Below are 18,322 nucleotides of genomic sequence, written 5' to 3' on the forward strand. Positions count from 1 at the left end.
TGCCTGACCTGGGGTCTGGCCCCTAGCCCAGTTGGTGAGAGGTCTGTGAACTCTGCCACCACAGGTAGGAGTGGCTGGAGGAGGGACGGAGCCAGAGGTGGAGGTGGAAGGTGGAGGTGGGAGGCAGGGCCAGGCAGGGGGGCGGGGGATAGGATTCCCCCAAGTGTGATGTCAGGGAGAAAGGACAGGATGAGGAAGACAGCTTGATGTTTTGTGAAGCTGGAGGGTTGAGATCTGCACAACATGCAGCAGTTTCCTCCTTCAGGATTAAATCACCCCTTTACAAAAGCTGCTGGAGCCTTGCTACTTGCTCTTTTTGTTGCTGTCTTCCCTCAGCCCTCTTGCTGGCCCTTTGCCACACCCACTGATGGGCTTTGGACCTGGGGACAGGCTCTTTGCGATTATAGGTGGCACAGGAATGAGATTCTTTTGGCTGAAAGGGAACCAGGGAAAAGGAGCAGCTGGCCAGGTGGCTTGGGGTGCATGGCCAGATGGAGGGTTCAGTGCCAGGGCCCTGCTCCCCGGGGAGGCTGCTCAGCATCAGGTTTCAATGGGCCTTAGCAGGTCAGCAGCAGGAATGCGTGGGAGGGAGGAAATTCTACTTTGCATGGCCAGTGTTTGCTCACAGTCTGCAGCCTGACAGCTCATTTCGTTTGCATTTGCAGTTTTCATGAACTTGAGTTTGATGACAGTTGCTTGGGTCCAGGTTACATGGAAACATTCTGAACGTCCTCTGTCCTCTGGCATCTTTTATCCAATAATCATGACTGTTTTCCATACCTACCTACCTCTTCTTACAAGTTACAGCAATTACATAGTACAGCTGTTAGATGTAAATCAGAAGATAATTGAACCAAATAAAGAAAATAATTGTATGAACAAATAAGTATCCTTTGAGAAGCACAGGGAATCTAATGCAAATATCATCAGAGAAATTTAAGAATTTGCTACTGCTGTCTAGGGCTCTGGAAAATATGAATTTCATGGTGTGCTCAGAAGCCTTCCACAGAAATTGCCTGACAGCTCTCTGCCAGTCTCTCCTTGATCTTCACTGGAAAGTCCTCACAGGACTCTGAAGGACCAGGGTTTCAGAAATGCTGACTCGCTGTGTGAGGCTTAAAATACATTTATACAGCCTCTACTCTTCACATTCGGATTAATCCTTTAAACACAGCGTCAGGGAAGACAAGTTTTGGGTAGTGGGCTTTTCCTGTGCTGACCTCTGAACCCCTAAGACTGTTCTGGCTTCCTTGTACAAAAGAGAATAGGGACTCAGACCCCACTGAGAGAAAACAAGTGAGGTGTAAATGAAATTAATTTCTGTATAAAGGGGCGTTTAGTGGAAATTGTGAGGCATGGTCACTTCTCAAGGGCAGACCTTGGGCTTTGGTAGGTTCCAAATGCTTCAGAACTCTACTCCTCCTCTGATGAGCGGGAAGGTCATTGGATCTGTAAGCCACCTTGGAAACCTGAGCCTCGGTCTGTTGTTCAGGGCAAGTGGCAACTTGTACCAGGGAAGGGAGGGGACGGGCCCTTTCAGGTATTTATCTCCCTGATGCATATCCCCAGTGATAGGACGAGTTTTATTTGGGCTGGTAAAATCTTTCTCTTCACATTTAAACTGCCTGACAAGCTATCCACAGGCTTTGGATGGGAGAAGCCCTGCGATCATTTAGCTGGGTGGTTGGGAAGGACTACTGACCTTTGCCCTACCCAGACCGCTATCTGCAGTGCCAGGGCCGAGCACTTACTAAGAAGGCAACTTTTGTTAGAGGATTCACTTGGTCCTGCATTTGTAGGAGACATAACGTGTGACCCATTCATGCCCCACACCTGAGGATTTGAAATGCTCTAGAAGAGACCTGATACTTGAGGGTGACTTCAGAGTTCTCTAGACCATTCATTTCGGTTCCTAGGTCCTGGTCGTTGGTCTTTCAGACAAGATGACCCATCAGTGGACGTTGGTCAGTCAGCTTTGAACAGAGAAGGATCTTAGGGGACTGCCAGCTCTGGCTACAGCTGTGGCTGGGCTTGGCCAGAAGAACTATGAGAGGGGGTTCTGTTACTCCCAGCCTTCAAAACTGCAGGCCTGTATCTGGTGTCAGAGGTGAGAACTGGCCTCATGTTCCTATGGGTTTATCTGAAAGTACGCGTTGGACTCCTGATGGCCTTGCCAGATTTGCACAGGTATTTAGTCAGTGTCAGAGCATTTGCATTTTTGGCTTCAGGAAAAACTTCATCATGAGTCCTTTTCATGTGGTCACTCATGGTAGGTAATTTGTTTTATAGCTTCTTCCGTACAGCAGCCAGAGTCGCCTCTTAGAATATAATCAGACTTCGGATCCCAGCCATGATGGAGTAATAAATATTGGATTTATTCTCCTTTCCGAAACATTATGATATTAGACAAAATATACAAAGCAGCACACTGCAAATCTGTGATCCAAATGAAGGCAAGCTCCGTGTTCCTCCTGGCCTTCTATTGGGGAGTACCTCTGCAACCAATGCTCAGGGAAGCAGGTGCCAGCAGAGAGCTGATCAGAGGAAACAGGAATCAGAATTTTGGGGTGCTGAGGCAGCTGGAATTGGGGGAGCAGGGTGTTGAAGAGGAGAGTTCTGAGCAGAGAAGGACTTCACAAATCTTCAAAGTGGTCCCCTAGACTCTAATGTAATAGTAATCGATAGGATAGGATGCTTTGAGGTTCAGCAAACAACTCCTGGGGGCTGGGTAGTATGCTGCATAGAGTTCTAGAAATCACGCAGTGCTGGGAGGGGTAGAGCCATAACCTGCCAGAGTAAGGAGACCTTATGAACACCCTGAACTTTTACTTGAGGCCACAAAAGAGAAGCCCTACTCCTACACCTAAGGAGGAAGGCCACTCTAGCCTGGACTGAGGACCACACTAAACCCACTAGAGCAGGGGTACATGGTTGGCTCAGCAGTTGAGTATCTGCCTTCAGCTCAGGGTGTGATCCCCGGATCCTGGGATCGAGTCCTGCATCGGACTCCCCACAGGGAGCCTGCTTCTCCCTCTGCCTGTGTCTCTGCCTCTTTCTGTGCCTCTCATGAATAAATAAAATCTTAAAAAAAATAATAAATCCACTAAAGCAAAACCAAGAAAGAAGCCCTGTTACGATCAGATGATAAGCTGGTCAAGCTGTCTGGCAGAAAAAACCTCAACACTATTTAAACAAAGTATTATGTGCAATATCCAGCATGTTAATACAAAAATCACTAGCCATGCAGGGCCATGTGAATGGTAACAAAGAAAAAGGTCAATAGATATAAACCTATCCAAGCATAATGAGCAAACAGATGGGAATTTCAATAGAGAAATGGAAATGTAAGAAACAATCAAATAGAAGCTCCAGAACCGAAAAATACAGTATCTGAAATGAAAAAATTAGATTGGATTGGAAGGATCTAACAGCAGTTTGGGCAGTATAGAAAAAAATATCCATGAACTTGAAAACAGATCAATACAAACCATTCAAACTGAAGCACGAAGTGCAAAAAAATTATCAGAGCCTCAGTGACATATGAGAGATGATATCAAGTTAGTCTAACATATGTATGGTTGGAATTTTATAAGAAGAGAAGTTGGGGAAGAAAAATATTTGAGGAAACTTCCTCAAATTGGATAGGAAAAAAATTGTAATCTACAGGTTCCCAAATTTCAAGGAATCCCAAGTAGGGTAGACTCAGAGAAAACCACACCAGAATTAAATTGCTAAAAACAAAAGAGAAAAATAAAATATTAAAGCCGTCAGAGGAAAGAAGATATATTACATATGAGGAAACAAAAGCAAGGATAGAGTTGACGACTTTTTTAAAAAAATATTTAATTTATTTATTCATGAGAGACACAGAGAGAGGCAGAGACACAGGCAGAGGGAGAAGCAGGCTCCATGCAGGAAGCCCAACGTAGGACTCGATCCTGGGTCTCCAGGATCACACCCTGGACTGAAGGTGGCGCTAAACTGCTGAGCCACCTGGGCTGCCCTATAGTTGACTTCTTATCATAATAAGGGGAAAGGGAATAAAGGGGAAAGGAGAAAAAATGAGTGGAAAATATCAGAGAGGGTGACAGAACAGGAGAGACTCCTAACTCTGGAAAACGAACAAGGGGTGGTGGAAGGGGAGGTGAGCGGGGTGGGGGTGACTGGGTGATGGGCACTGAGGGGGGCACTTGATGGGATGAGCACTGGGTGTTACACTATATGTTGGCAAATTGAACTCCAATAAAGTGAAAGGATAAAAAAAAATGTAAAGCAGAGGACAATAGGACATTGTCTTTAACGTTCTGGAAAAAATATATCTTTCAAAAATAAACTTCAAACAAAGACATTTTCAGATTGACAAAAGTTGAGGGAAGCTGTTCTCTGTGGACTTGCAGAATTAGGATCATTAAAGGAAAGTCTTCAGCCCAAAGGGACATGCCACCGATAGACTATGGATCCATATGAAGGAATTAAAAGTGCCAGAAAAGGGAAATATGTTGTAAATATAAAAGAATTAATTTTCTCATTTTAAAAACTCATCAAAAACAATTGATGGCTTAAAGCCAAACAGTAGCAATTTATTTAGGAGTTTAGATGTGTGACAAAGGATAAGAGGAAGGTAAATGAAAAACACAGACATGTGATAGGGAATAATCAATAAAAACACAAGTTGGCTCTTAAAAAGATGAATAAAATTGATAAACCCCCAAGAAGACTAATGAAGGAAAAGGAGAGGAAACTAAATTGCCAGTATGAGCAATGAAAAAGGGACTCTTACATACATCTTACAGATAGAAGAGGAAAATGGATTATTGTGAACCACTTTGTATCAATAAGCTCAATAAATTAGATGAAATGGATAAATTCCATTAAAGACACAAATTATTGAAATTGACACTAGAAGACTTTTTCACAAAGAAAACTCCAGGCCCAAATGGCTATATTAGTGACTTTTAGAAGACACTTAAGGAAGAAATAGTACCACTCTCACATAAACTCTTTAATAGAGGAAAAGGAAAGAGGAAAATGTTTTCCAGATAGTATCATGAGGCCAGCATAACCATGATTTTTAAAAAAGGAAAAAAGGACCTCTGGGTGGCTCAGTGGTTGAGCCCATGATCCTGGGGTCCTGGGATTGAGTCCTGCATCAGGCTCCCCGTAGGGAGCCTGCTTCTCCCTCTGCCTATGTCTCTGCATCTCTCTCTGTGCCTCTCATGAATAAATAAATAAAATCGTTAAAGAAAAAAGAAAAAAGTTACAGAACAATATTTCTTGCAAAAATAATGAAATGCTAGCATACTGAATACAGCAGTAATGATACCTCATGACCAAGTGGTGTTCCTCCAGGAATGCAGGGTTGGTTTAACATGTGAAACTCAATGAATGTAATACCCCACATTAATTGAATAAAAAAAGGAAAATTATATGATTTTGGCAATAGATGCAGAAAAAAGCATGTGACAAAACTCAGTGTGTTTATGACCAGAAACTCTCAGCAAACTCAGAATAAAAGGGAAATTCCACAATGTGCTAAAGGACAGCTTTCAAAAACCCACAGCTGATACCACTCAAAACTGTGAAACACTGAATGTTCTCCCCCTTGATCAGGAGTGAGGCAGGGAAGTCCGCGTATGCCACTCTGTGCAGCACAGGACTGGAAGTCCCAGCCAGTGTCATCAGGCAACAGAATGAAATAAAAGCCATAAGGGTTGGAAAGGAAGCAGTGAAATTATCTTTGTTTGCAGAAGACAGAATTCTAAATAATCTTAACTAATAAGTGAATTTGGCAACATCATTGGATACATGGTCAAGATGCAAAAATTGACTGTATTCCTGTACCCTGGCAGGAGTGATTGGAAAGTGAAATTGCGATGTGTCACAATTGCGCCAGCACTCCACTTGGCACCTTCTGGTGGCATCTTCACTCAGAATGAAATTCTGAGCCTTGCCCACGAAGCTACAAGGCCTGCTTGCTGTCTGGCTCCTCTCCCCTGGCACCCCACCATGTCTCTGATCCGTCTGCGTTGTCCCCCTGGCTCCCCTGCCATGGTCAGAAGCACTTTGCTCTCCCCTGTGCCTGCACACCCATCCCCCACATATGTCCATGGCTCACTGCGTTGCTCCTGTCGAGTCTCTCTGCTCAGCTGTCACCTTCTCAGAGAAGGCCTTCCCGATCACCTTATTTGAAATAGCACCACCCGACTTCACTGTGTTTTTTTTTTAATTTTTAATTTTTATTTATTTTTATTTATCATGAGAGAGAAGGCAGAGACACAGACAAAGGGAGAAGCAGGCTCCCTGCGGGGAGCCCGATGTCGGACTTGATCCCAGAACCCCGGGATCACGACCTGAGCTGAAGGCAGACACTCAACCGCTGAGCCACCCAGGTGTCCCCTCACTTTGGTTTTTAAAACATGGGGTTTTTATTTTTTTTAAAAAAAAATTATTTACTTATTCATGAAAATATACAGAGAGGAGAGAGAGAGGCAGAGACACAGGCAGAGGGAGAAGCAGGCTCCATCCAGGGAGCCCGACATGGGACTTGATCCCATGTCTCCAGGATCAGGCCCTGGACTGAAGGTGGCACTAAACCACTGAGCCACCAGGGCTGCCGAAAACACGGGGTTTTTAAAGGCGAATCTTTGCCTCGTCACTGTCTGGCTTATTGGATATGTCTGTTCATTGCCTCTTCCCCTTGGAACATTAAAGCAAAGATTTTGTGTTTTGTGGTTGGTTGTTGCCCAATCTACAGTACCCAGCACGGTGCCCGGACCTTAACAGTAGTCAATAAATACTTGTTTCACGGGCAACCGTGCACAAAATGTTGTGCCGGTAAGGAGAGGGCTTGTAAACACTGGGTAAACACTGACAGGAAAGTACTTGGTATGGTAGGCTGTTGAATCTGCCATTTTCTTTTTTTAAAAAAAACCTATGTATTTTAGCGTGAAAGAAAATTTTCAGTTAAAAATTGTGATGGCAAGTCCTGAAGCAGGACAGGGTGCATCTGCAGGGCACCTGTTGTTTGCATGGCGCTCCATCATTTGCAAAGTGCCTTCCTGGACGTTGCCACACTGGATCTTCACAGGGCCTGGGGATGCGGTGGGTTAGGATGGTAAGTCAGAGATTCAGTTACTGCTCAGGGCCGTGCAGAACCGCTAAAGCCGAGAGTCCTGGATTTCAGTCCCGTGTTCCTTTCCACTGTGTCCTGTTCTGGGTCCCTGGAACAAAGTTTTTGCATGGTCCCCTGTGGATAGGGCAGCCCCCAGGTCTCATCTTCATGAGATTAGATGTTCTGGTATCTCTGTTTTGTGTGTTCTCTTCTGAAGGTGAGGCAGCAGATAGAGGAAGAGAATGTGGATTTTTGAGGTCTGATTTGAAGACAGGATCTGTGGGAATGGAGGTTGGGATCTGCTCAGCAGATGTTTTCATTGTGTAAAGAGACACAGAGGGCACCTGGGTGGCTCAGTGGTTGAGCATCCGTCTATAGCTTAGGTCATGATCCTGGGTTCCTGGGATCCAGGCCCGCCCTCTGCCTATGTCTCTGCCTCTCTCTGTGTGTCTCTCATAAATAAATAAGTAAAATCTTAAAAAAAAAAAAAAAAAAAGGCATAAGAAGGGCCCTGCTAACCCTGGAATTGAGTGAGGGCTCCAAAGATCTAAGCCCTAGGGGCTCCAGAATGTGGGTTGGCTTCAGCTCCAGGGAGGACAGCCCAGGGAGGGGGTGGTGTGAGCAGTTCCTTTTAGGGCCTGGGTTTGTAATATATGCTGCCTTGAGCTCTGCAGGAACCAGTGGGGAGGAATAAAGGTGGCCTTTTTCTTCTGATTGAAATTCATGTCAATAAACACTCAAGGATCCATTGCCAAACAAAAGGAGATTGGGCCTTTGTGTGTGTGGTATCCCATCGGGTCCTCGATAGAGACAAGAAAAACACCTTGTCTGTCTCAGGTGAAGAAATAGGCAGGGAGCGATCACATGGATTTCTCAAGTTTATTTCCATGTTAGGTAGCACATCTGTGACAAGGAGCAGGACTTGGTGCTCCAAGTCAAGTGCTCCCTGGGAGGGTTCCACCCTCACACATTGGACAGATCACCAAGAGTAACAGGAACAAAGAACATCCTATCATGACTATAATGCCATAATAACCACAGAGGGGAGGTTTCCCAAAGATTGTTCTCAAGGAAAGGCTGAGAGAGTGCACCCAAAGGAAGGAAAGAGATTAAAATGTGCTCACGTGAGGAGGTGGGGACCTTGATGCCTACTTACGTATTTGGTGCCGGCTTGTCTCAATGGCCTCTCGCTTTTTATGACTCTCTCTCGGTATCATTTTACCTTGGCCTCACCAGCTTCAGGCTCTGGTCCACACAGAGCTGCGAGGAGCTCTGAGTATCGCTGGCAGCCCTGGTGAGAGTGGCTGGGGCTCCCTTACATGAGCCTGCGGCGTTGTGTTTTGCAGATGTCATTCTGGGCACCAGAGACCAGCCTGGAGCAGGCCACTCAGACTGGGGACACAGAAGCAGCACCACTTCTGACTGCAGCAGCGTTGCTAAGTGCAAGACCACACATCTGTGTGTGTGTGTGTGTGTGTGTAATGCTGCTGGTAAAAAAAAAAAAAAAAAAAAAAAAACGGGTTTTCACTCTTAACTTTAGGGATACATCAGAAATAAAAATGACTACTAAGATAAACTTGCAGAACAACTCCAGGGGGAGGCATGCTAAGAATGCTTAGCTCATTCTCAGAGCTTTGGTATAATCAAAGCACAAATGTGTTTTTATCACTGGTATATTGTGGCTTTAGGACAAAAACAACCTATTCCTCGATTGAAATGTTTATGGTAGTTTAAAACTCCTCCTGAGTCCCAGTGCCCACTGAGACGTGACTTCTTCCCACAGGCGGAATTATTTTATACAGTGAGGCATGACGTCCTCTCTTATACTTCACTGAGAGATCATAAGAGGACTCCACTATTATTATTTTTCTTAGGTGAGATTTTTGGTCAGTAGGGGGAAAATTGGGTTTTCAGATCAGGGATTCTGGAAGGTAATGTGTCCCAGAGGCGGGCGCCTGGCGGGTTGAGGAAAACCAGTCCCTCCGCCCACCTGTTGCCAGGCGCTTGCTGGCATGCTTGTCCTTGTGGTAATGTGCCCAGTTCAGGGAAATGGGTGGGAGTGAGCTGCTTCTGCTTCAGGCTGTTTGGATGCACGGTGCTGGCTCTGCTGGTTTGCAGGAAGCCTCAGGGAGCTCTTGCCTGCCTCTGTGCTGTCCTGGAGATTGGGTTTCCAAAGGGAGGGAGGCTGAGCCCACCGCACAGCAGATGGGAGTGAGCACCTGGCCTGTGAGTATGGTCCCCTTACCCCATATGCCTGAGGCAAGTGAGTGCACCAGTGCAGTTGCAGAGATGCACCCCAAGAGGAAGGGTTTTGTCATCTCAGGATGCCATGCTCCCCAGAGGAGACAGTGGTAAAGCTGCTTGTGGACACTGGGACATTTAATACCTTTTTCTTAATAGGTCTAGTAAACCTGGGGCTTCTTTGCTGGGCTTAGAGAGGTGACTTATAGGCCAGGATGTGTCCTTTGAATTAAGAGGTGACAGTTGACCCAGGAATACTGAACCCATAGGTCAGGGGGTGACTCAGGGTTGTAGAATTTAGGGAAGCAGGCCACGGTTAAGTCCCTAGAGTTGGTCTTCTCAGGGTGCTTCTGTCCCATGGGGAGACCCCTATCTAGTGCAGGACCCTAGATCTTACCAAACTTTCCCTCCAACTTGAGGGATGAGCAGGCCCTGGTAGTAACAAGGGATCTCCCGCACCAAGCTCATTCAGAACTGTTTGGAAGCCGACAGCCTGGTTTGCAAATTTAGGATGGCAGATACGTCTGCTCTGAAGACCAGCACACCTGTGCCTGCTACTCCGGAGACACCTTCCTGGCACCCACATGCTTGGGGAGCATACTTGATACTCATGAGATAAGCTGTGTATGGAGTTCTCCAGTGAGAATTTTTCACCCTCTTAGGGAAGGGAGGTTTTTTTTTTTCTGGCTGTGGGACAGGAGGCATCGTTTGCCTTCTCTGTGGGCCTGACCCTCGCCCTTGCAGGCCAGAGTGTGTGTGAAGGCTTCCAGAGACCCCTTCACCCATAGGACTGGCGACACTGAGAGAGGCGAGCCCACTGCCGTATCTGTGACCACATCTGTCCTGACTGCTTCCAGTGATTCGGGGGGAGGGGGAGGCTGACATCTAAATTTCATTTGCATGTGTTTCCAAGTCACATGTTAGGATTGGTGAGCCTCCAAATAGCTAACTCCATCATTCCACTTGCAGACCTTCGTAAGGTTCTCTGTTGCTGTCCAGTCATGAAACGTTTCGCTGGGATTTGTTCCTCGGCTTCTCTAGTGTTCATGTCTTACTACTTCGACAAGTCCTTGGGTTCTGTGCGAGGAGGAGAGGCTGTATCTCATTCTGCCTTGTGCTGCCGGGCACAGCATGTTCTCAGCCAACTGTCGTTCGTACTTGCTGACGCTGGATTACACTTGCTGATGATACACACCCAGACGGGGTTCTCCAGTTTTGTCCATTTTGGAATCTCGTAAAGATCTAGTCCCTAAGTCTAACTCAGAATCTCTAGACTATGTCACTTTTATGATTCAGGACTTTAAGAAAAGATGTAAGGAGTCCTCGTGCAGTGTGGGCTCTCTGGTCTGATGTGATGGCTTTATGTGTGGTTGCATCATCTTAGATAAGATGCTCAGTGGATGTGACATCAGCCTGTAGCCCCCTGACTGAGGCGCCTGGGCTGTGTCAGCACCCGCAGGCCACCTGGGATGTCCACTCCACCCTCCTGAGCTTTGAGCTCTGGAGAAAGCGAGCCCTAGGACTATGCTTCTGTAGATGACCTGTGTACAGTATATAGCATCAGGGGATCTCTGAGCACCAGGAGTGGGCAGACTCGTGGTGGGGAGGCTGCTTTCTCTGCCACGTGGGAACCAAAGTCAGAAAGCCATTTGTGCAGTGCTGGCGACTTTCTCACTGCTGCAGAGGCTCCCAGGCCGCCTCATGGTCAAAATGGTCACCATTTATTGAGCCCTTTCTATGAACAGGCCCTATGCCAACACCGCTTCACTGAATTCTCAGCAAGGAGGCATGGTCCCATTTCACAGTTAAGAGAGCAAAGAGAGGCCACTTTGCTTTAAGCGGCAGAGCCAAGTTTGAAACCCAGCCAAGTTTGAACTGCAAAGCCCTTTGTTTTTAAAGCCCTGGCCTCAGGGTCCCCCTCCCCGCACCCGAACCCCTTTCCTTGTTGAACCACTTCCTTCCCTAAGTGAGGAAAGTAGCATGGATCTTCTTCCTGCAGAGCTTAATTCCTTCACCCAACCACTGCTCTGGACATAGAAGGTGGAGCTGGAAGCCAGGCTCCTGAGTCAAGGCTCTGTCCTGGCAGCCACCGTCAGAGGGGAACCAAAACCATGTCTGATCGTTTCCTGTGCCTGATGAGCTCTGGCCAGCAAGGCTTTGGGAGGAGGTGCAGATCTCCCCTTGCCTGGGCTCAGGCCCTTGCCTCATATTCAGGGTACCAGTCAGGATAGGAGGAATGTGTGTGGTTCTCCAGGAGGCCTGCCCTCCTCTGTACCCCTTTCCCCACCCCACAGAGGCACAGTTGACAGCCAGGCCCTGAGTCCCACCTCTGCTATTTTCCTGCCCTGGCTTCCTGCAGCCCCTCTTGAAAGCCAGGGAGAGGCAGTCACTGGAAGAGTTGTTGCCACATGGGTTCTATGGCCTGGCTCTGGCCGCAGGGGAGACCAGGGCGTGCCACACGCCAAGCCTCCTGTCCAGTCCTGGCTTTCCTGTTGGGCCAAGGTTTCCCAACACACAGCAGGGGTCCCAGCCTCAGGTGCTCCCTCATCAGGCCTGCACCAGCTTTCCACCCTTTTATCTTTCCTGTCCTCCCGAGCCCCACTGTTTTCTCCCATCTGACTGGGCTAGTCTGTCTGCTGAGCACCTCCTGCCCTTTGTTGTCAGGCACTTCCCCTGTGCCTGTCCTGCCCCCGCCCCCCACCATGCCCCTGTTTCTTCACCTGTCCTGAGCATGGCTGCAGTCCAGCGTCCTTCCAGGTGTTCCAAACCTAGAGCGACCTCAGCCACTGGCCCATCCATTTGGCACTCATGCTCTGCCTTCAGGACATCTTTTTCTTTCTCCCAGAGATTTGTTTCACTTTTTATGTCTGTCTTCTCTACAAAACTACAAGGTTCTACGTGGAGTCTGGATTTGTCATTTTTATCATACCTGGCCACGTACTAAATACTTTTCACTTTGAAGGAAAGGATTAACATCTTGAGGCTAAGACACTGTGTCTTACCCCTTTGCATTGCTGGGCGGCTGGTGCCATGCTGGGCCCAAAGTCATTCCTTGTCGGTGGGCAGACAGGCTGTGTGGAGAAGAGCAGCTACGTGGAGTTTTGCTAGGATTGGAACCTGGGCTGGATGGACTGGCTCACGTGGGGTGGCAAGTGCATTTAATGCTCTCTGCCAGCACTCTGCCTGGAGCACGCATTACCCCTTCTGTGCTTGGGTCCCTTAGTGAGACAGAGGGTGCATTCCTGGTGTCTTGGCTGTGCAGGGGGCCTGGTAGCCATGAGCTGGCGCTGGCTTTGTCTGGTCACCACTCAGGCCTGGATTGTAACTCATCTCTGGGTTTTAGCCTCTGTCTTCCTCCTTTTGGAAAAAAGTACCCTTTCTGGCAGAGATTAGTACATTCTTCTATTTAAGAAAAAAAAAAGTGTGTGAAATAGATTTCTGCCATCCTGTTTAGGAAAACAGCCTGACCCCCTGCTGTTTGAGCACAGTGGTGACATTTCTGTAGCATTTGGCCCTTACAGTTCGTGGTGACAGGATACAGGGCCTCCCTTCTGCACATCCATGGAAGCTCCACACTGTGCTGCTGGTGGGGAGGAGGCAGCAGGAGGGTGTTTGGGGTCTGGAGGACCCTGCTGAGCTCTGGACAGTGTGGTAGCCGTGGGCAGATGCCGTGTCTAAGCAGACCACGCCCAGCCCCAGGAAGTCAGGCTCTCAGCTGCTGCCAGGTGCATGTGCCCTGGGCCCAGAGCACGCTCATGGTGGCTAGGTACGAGCGCTCCAGCTGTGCCCTGCCCGCCCGAGATCCTGGAAGAGCTGGTTGGCCATTCCAGCCCTCCCTTTCGTCAGCTTCCTGACATTTGTCATCTGAGCCTCGCATTGGCACTCATCACGTAATACCATGCTTTGATGCTTTTCTTGTGGGCAAATCTTTCCCCTGTAGCCTTAGGGAAGTAGGGACTCTGTTCTCAGATCTCTTCAAGACCCTCATACTGCCTATCAGGTTGATTTTCATGGGGCCCTTGAATTGAGCATTGATTGTTAACTGGTTCTTTTTTTCTCTTTTGTGCAAAAAAAACCAAAAAACAAAACAAAACAAAAACACATAGTAAAACTCCACCAGCTCTCAGTAAAACGCCATATTCCAGACAAGTGACAGTAGAGAATTTTCCTTCAGCTGATCCCATAATCTTTGTATCCTGCTCTTTATAGTAGTTAAACCCTAACACAATCAACTCTTGATTAGTTAGTGTGAATTCAGCATTTGGGGATTATATATGACAAACTGTAAATCACATATTAGCTTCCCTAGTTGCTCAGCAAGCTTTGGGGCCGTGTGACCCACCTCACTGATAGTGAAAGCTTGAGAAGCGTCGTGATTTAAATGGAGTCTAAGCAAGCTGCAGTGAGTGACGTAGGCTGGCTGCAGGAAATCTCACGGTGGGCTCTACGGTTTGGGGGCCATCCGGAACCCTGTCCCTTGAGGGCAGAGGGATGTACCTCTCTGTTCCCAGCATTGTGCTGTGGATATGCCAGCACTCAGTAATGTTTGCAGAATAAATTGTCAAATGAGTATGCCATCCGGAGTTGCCTTGTAGCTCAGACTAATACCAGTCACTGAACACATGCATGCCCTGTGCTCTTTCTCTTTTATTTTGTAAGAGTGGTGAGGAAAACCAGTAACTGAGGCTTAATTATATCTCCCAACTTAGGTTTGTGGGTTTTTTTTTTTAAGATTTTATTTTTTTTATTCATGAGAGATAGAGAGAGGCAGAGACACAGGCAGAGGGAGAAGCAGGCTCCACGCAGGAAGCCCAGTGTGGGACTCGATCCCAGGACCCCATTCATGACCTGTGCGGAAGGCAGACACTCAACCACTGGGCCACCCAGGTGTCCCTCCCAAGTTAGGTTTGTAGAGAATTAAAGTAAAGGTTAATTTTTCTTCTTTTCATTGGGTTACATGGAGCATCCCTAACTTTAGGAGTTAAAAATGATCAAAAAAGCTATACCAAATAAAACCTTTGGGGCTTTAGTGTTTTACTAATCTGTATCAGCAGAAGTCCCTGACTTCACCCTATTAGGCATTTGGTGTGCTGCTATTGGGGCATCTGTGGCACAGAGACAATTTCTTAGGCATCCATGAAGGAGAAAATGTAGGTGATAAAAGGAGCAAAAAGCAAATATACATTTGCAATGCTTTCAGTGCTTTTGCATTTAATTCCAGAAGGGTAAAAGGAACAACTATTGATTCCTGCATGGGCTTGGATGAATCTCAAGAGCATCATGCTTAGTGAAAGAAGCCAGTCTCAAAATGTTACATACTGTACGATTCCATTTTTGTGACATTCTCGAAAAGACAGGACTGCAGCGATGGAGAACAGATCAGTGGTTGCCAGGGATTGGGGGAGGGAGAGTGTGTGAGTGTAAAGGAGCAGCATGGGGGAGTATTTTGGGGGTGATGGAACTGTTTTGTGTCCCGGCTGTGGTGGTGGCTACATGAATCCATACACGTGTCAGTACTCATGGAACTGTGCACCACAAACAAGTCACATTCACTATCTGATCATTTAAAAATAAAAGAATACCAGAAGGGTGAGCAGTACCTGAATTATATGGCCACCGACAATGGGTTCAGGCCCCCACTCCTCTTCCAGAAGTAACTACCTCTGTGCTGAGAGGTTCATTAGAAAGGTCTCCAACCTGAGGCTCAGTTCCAAGTCGCGAGGGTCATTCAGCAGACCCGTTGTCAGGACGCACCCAGCATTGCAATCTGGTTTTCTCTTTCGTGTAAAAGATTGTGGCATGTGCACCTCTGCTCCAGACTTGCCCTTCGTGTTGTATGTAGGGTGTGGGTTTGAGTGAATTTTTTGACTACTCCCAGGATTTCCTTTTGTAAGCGTTCACATAGATGTTTACAGGAATGAGTTCATATGAAATTGAACAATACCACAATTATTCTTTCTCGGCTGTTAATTTTTTTTCCCCTGAAAACATGCCTGTGTGCAGATCTGCATGCGTCTTCATTTCTCTCTGCTGAGCCCCCGTCTCAGGGAGTGACCCCACCATCCACTCACTTGTTGATTTCGAAACCCAGAGTTGATCCTTGTTACTCTTCCCCAGTCCTACTTTACACACCATGTCTTGGATAATGTCTTCCAAATAGCCCTCAAATTGGCCAATTCCTCTCCATCCCATTCTGTCACCTTTGACCCCACCTGCTCCTGATTCAGCCAAATGGATATTTTTGACACTCAGATATCATTATCCTACCACAAATCTTGTCAAAATAGAGTCCAAATACCTTAACACGTCTTAGTATTCTAGAACCATCTAGCACCCCCCTGCCTATTTCTCTAGCTCAGTGTCTTTACCCTCCCCCAGTCAAGTGTTCACACTTCTCACAGTGCCTCACTCTGGCCTCTAAGCAGAATGCTGTTCCCTGTACTTAGAATCCCCTCCCCAACCACAACACATCCTATTTGTCTGACAAACTGTCTACTCATTTATCCATCCTCAGTCTAGATTCCGCTCTCTTCTGTGCTGAGCACCCCTCCTTCCTGGCCTCAGACTTGCGGGTTCTTCTATCCTGGCATCTGCCACACTGTAGCATGATTGCCCCCAGATCTTTGGGTCCTTTTTGTGTTGTCACTCTTGTGTCCCGGCACCTAGCACAGTGCCTAGAGCTAGAAGGTGCTGGGGAAGAAGTTTACAATAACAGACAGGGTTGTCTGTAAAATCCCAGAACCAGCAGCAGCAGCAGGGATCGAGCTGATGACCTCGAGGAGCCCGTGCCTGCTTGTGAATTGCTTGTGGTCAGGGCAGGGAGAGTAACTGTTAATCCCCATGGCACGGACTCTGGGTGCCACTGCAGGAGAACAGGGGGGCTGATGTGGCACCTGGAGTTGAGGCTGCTGGGGGCCTTCCCAGAGCTGCTTTCCCCACATCTCTCTGCTTGTTCCCTCTGCCTCTCACCATAGACTGACCCCCGCCGCTCACACTCTCCAGCACTGAGCCCCCCGTGGGTGGCTGTAGGGGTTTTTCTCTCACATCACAGGGGGCGATCTGTTCAGTGGCCGCTGTACCCACCATCCGGCTCTCCTTCACACAGCGTTCACGTGGTGCGCTTGTGGTGTTGCTTCTCTGCTCTAACCAACGTGGAGACACTTCCCAAATTGGCCTCTGGTGAGCTGTCCCTCTCCTGCAGAGTGGACTTCAGCCAGATGTGGGTGAGGGAGGGGCTTTCTCTCCCTTTTTCCCTCTTCTTGCTCCTCTGAAAAGATGGCTTTCCACAGGGAAACACAGTGTCTTCAAAGTTTGAGCACATGCATTGCTGATTGGAACCCATGATGGGCTCCAGAAGCAGATTCTGTCTCATGGTCTGCCCTAGAGCTGTTGGTGGAAGTACCTGTATCCAGCTCTGTTTGTCAAGGATTTCTAGAAGCTCTGGGGTTGGGTCTTTGGCTCGTGTGCTCAGGCCCTCAACCCAGGTGATTGCAGGGAACTAGTGGCTGAGTGAACACTCTGCTCAATCCCCACTGCTGGACCCCTGGGCAGGGAATGGGGTGTGCTTTGGGCATAGGGCTGGTTTAGCCTTCTCTGAAGTTGGGTCCAGTGCTAAGCTGAGCCAGCCCGCCTGGTCTCCAGCCTAGCATACCATTCTCTACCAAACTGTTAATCAGGTGCCAGGACTGGGACAGACATTTTTGTGCCTGGAGGAGCTCAAAAATTCACCTTCATACCCCATTTTGTGGGGATAAAGATCAAAAAGACCCTCCAGATAAAGAGAAAAGCAAAACAAAAACAGGAAGAAACAAATACAAGGATTATATGATGTACATGAAGCAGTGGCAGCTCATGGTCCAGAATAAGTGAAGAAAGCTGAAGAACAATGGATATGCTTTAATAGACCCTGACTCTTGAAGGTTATGAGGTCCAGTTGAAAGGGTCTCCTTTCTAGTGGACTGGCCACACCATTTGGTGTAGAGTGAGTGACACTAGGGCATAACGTCAGCCCTCCCATGCCTGACTGTGGGCTCCCCCCACAGTCTTCATCTCCTCACCAAATTGTGCTGCTTCTACCTCTGCAGTGTCTCTCTGGCTCTACTGGGTGAGGAGGAGGTGGTGCTGACACAGGTAGGGGAGTAAGGGTGGGTACAGGGGTGGCTGGGAGTGGTTTAGGCCCAGTTGAAAGGAGCAAGCCCATTGCTTCTTAACCCTGGCTGCACATAAGAGTCCCCTCGGGAATGTCTAAATTCTGATGCCCAGACCCCTTCCCCACCAATTACATGAGAATCTCAGGGGCTGGTTCCCAGGTGACTCTCTGAGAGCTCAGGTGAATCTGGGTGGACATGAGGATCCAAAGCCTTGGCCAGGCTCCTGTTGATGGCATGGGTGTCATCAGCAAGACAGGCTGTTCAGGCTGAGAAGCTCAGAAAACAGACTTAGGAGACATTTTCTTGTCTTTAATTATCTTTTAATTACATACATGAGTAATTAAAAAGAAAAACACTACAGAAGCACATAGAATAAAAAGCTGTAATCCATTTTCCAGAGATAAGCCACTGTGTATCTTCTCAGATCTTTTCTGTACTTTGACACAACAGAATGTGAAGCAGCATCTCCTTCTGCATTCTTGGCTGAGAACAGTCGTGTGGTACTGCACAGCCCTTATTTTTGCAGCGTGGTGAAGCTAGGGGGCACAGGGGCCCCAGCTGTCTCCAGGCTGCCGAAGACCTAGAATCTCAGGTGGAGAGAATTTCCTTGGAGATATTATCAGTGAGCCCATCTCCTTCCGTGAACCTTCCCACTGGAAGGGGAAGATGGCTTCTTGGCACTTGGTGCCTAGGGGTTGGTCCCTAGAAAGCACTTGGGAAGTCTCCGGACTAATGGCAGACCTGCCAGGGAAGGGTAAGGGCTCCCTGTGGGAGACTCGGCCACAGGGATTCCCAGAGAGTTTGGGAGTCAGCAGAAAGT

At 47.7% G+C, this 18,322-nt stretch overlaps 1 protein-coding gene across 6 annotated transcripts in view; it reads left to right on the top strand.

Moving 5' to 3' along the window:
• Positions 1-18,322, top strand: part of CRACDL (CRACD like) — a 135,056-nt gene that overhangs the window by 25,124 nt on the left and 91,610 nt on the right. Inside the window, exon 1 of one of the 6 annotated variants that reach the window (XM_077915053.1) lies at positions 9,185-9,337. The exons of the other annotated variants lie outside the window; for them this stretch is intronic. The gene's annotated coding sequence lies outside the window, so the exon portion shown is untranslated. Of the gene's footprint in view, positions 1-9,184; positions 9,338-18,322 lie in introns of those variants that run through there. 6 annotated transcript variants of the gene reach the window in all.

The sequence above is a fragment of the Canis aureus genome, chromosome 11, assembly GCF_053574225.1.
Source record: "Canis aureus isolate CA01 chromosome 11, VMU_Caureus_v.1.0, whole genome shotgun sequence".
NCBI classification, from domain to species: Eukaryota; Metazoa; Chordata; class Mammalia; order Carnivora; family Canidae; genus Canis; species Canis aureus.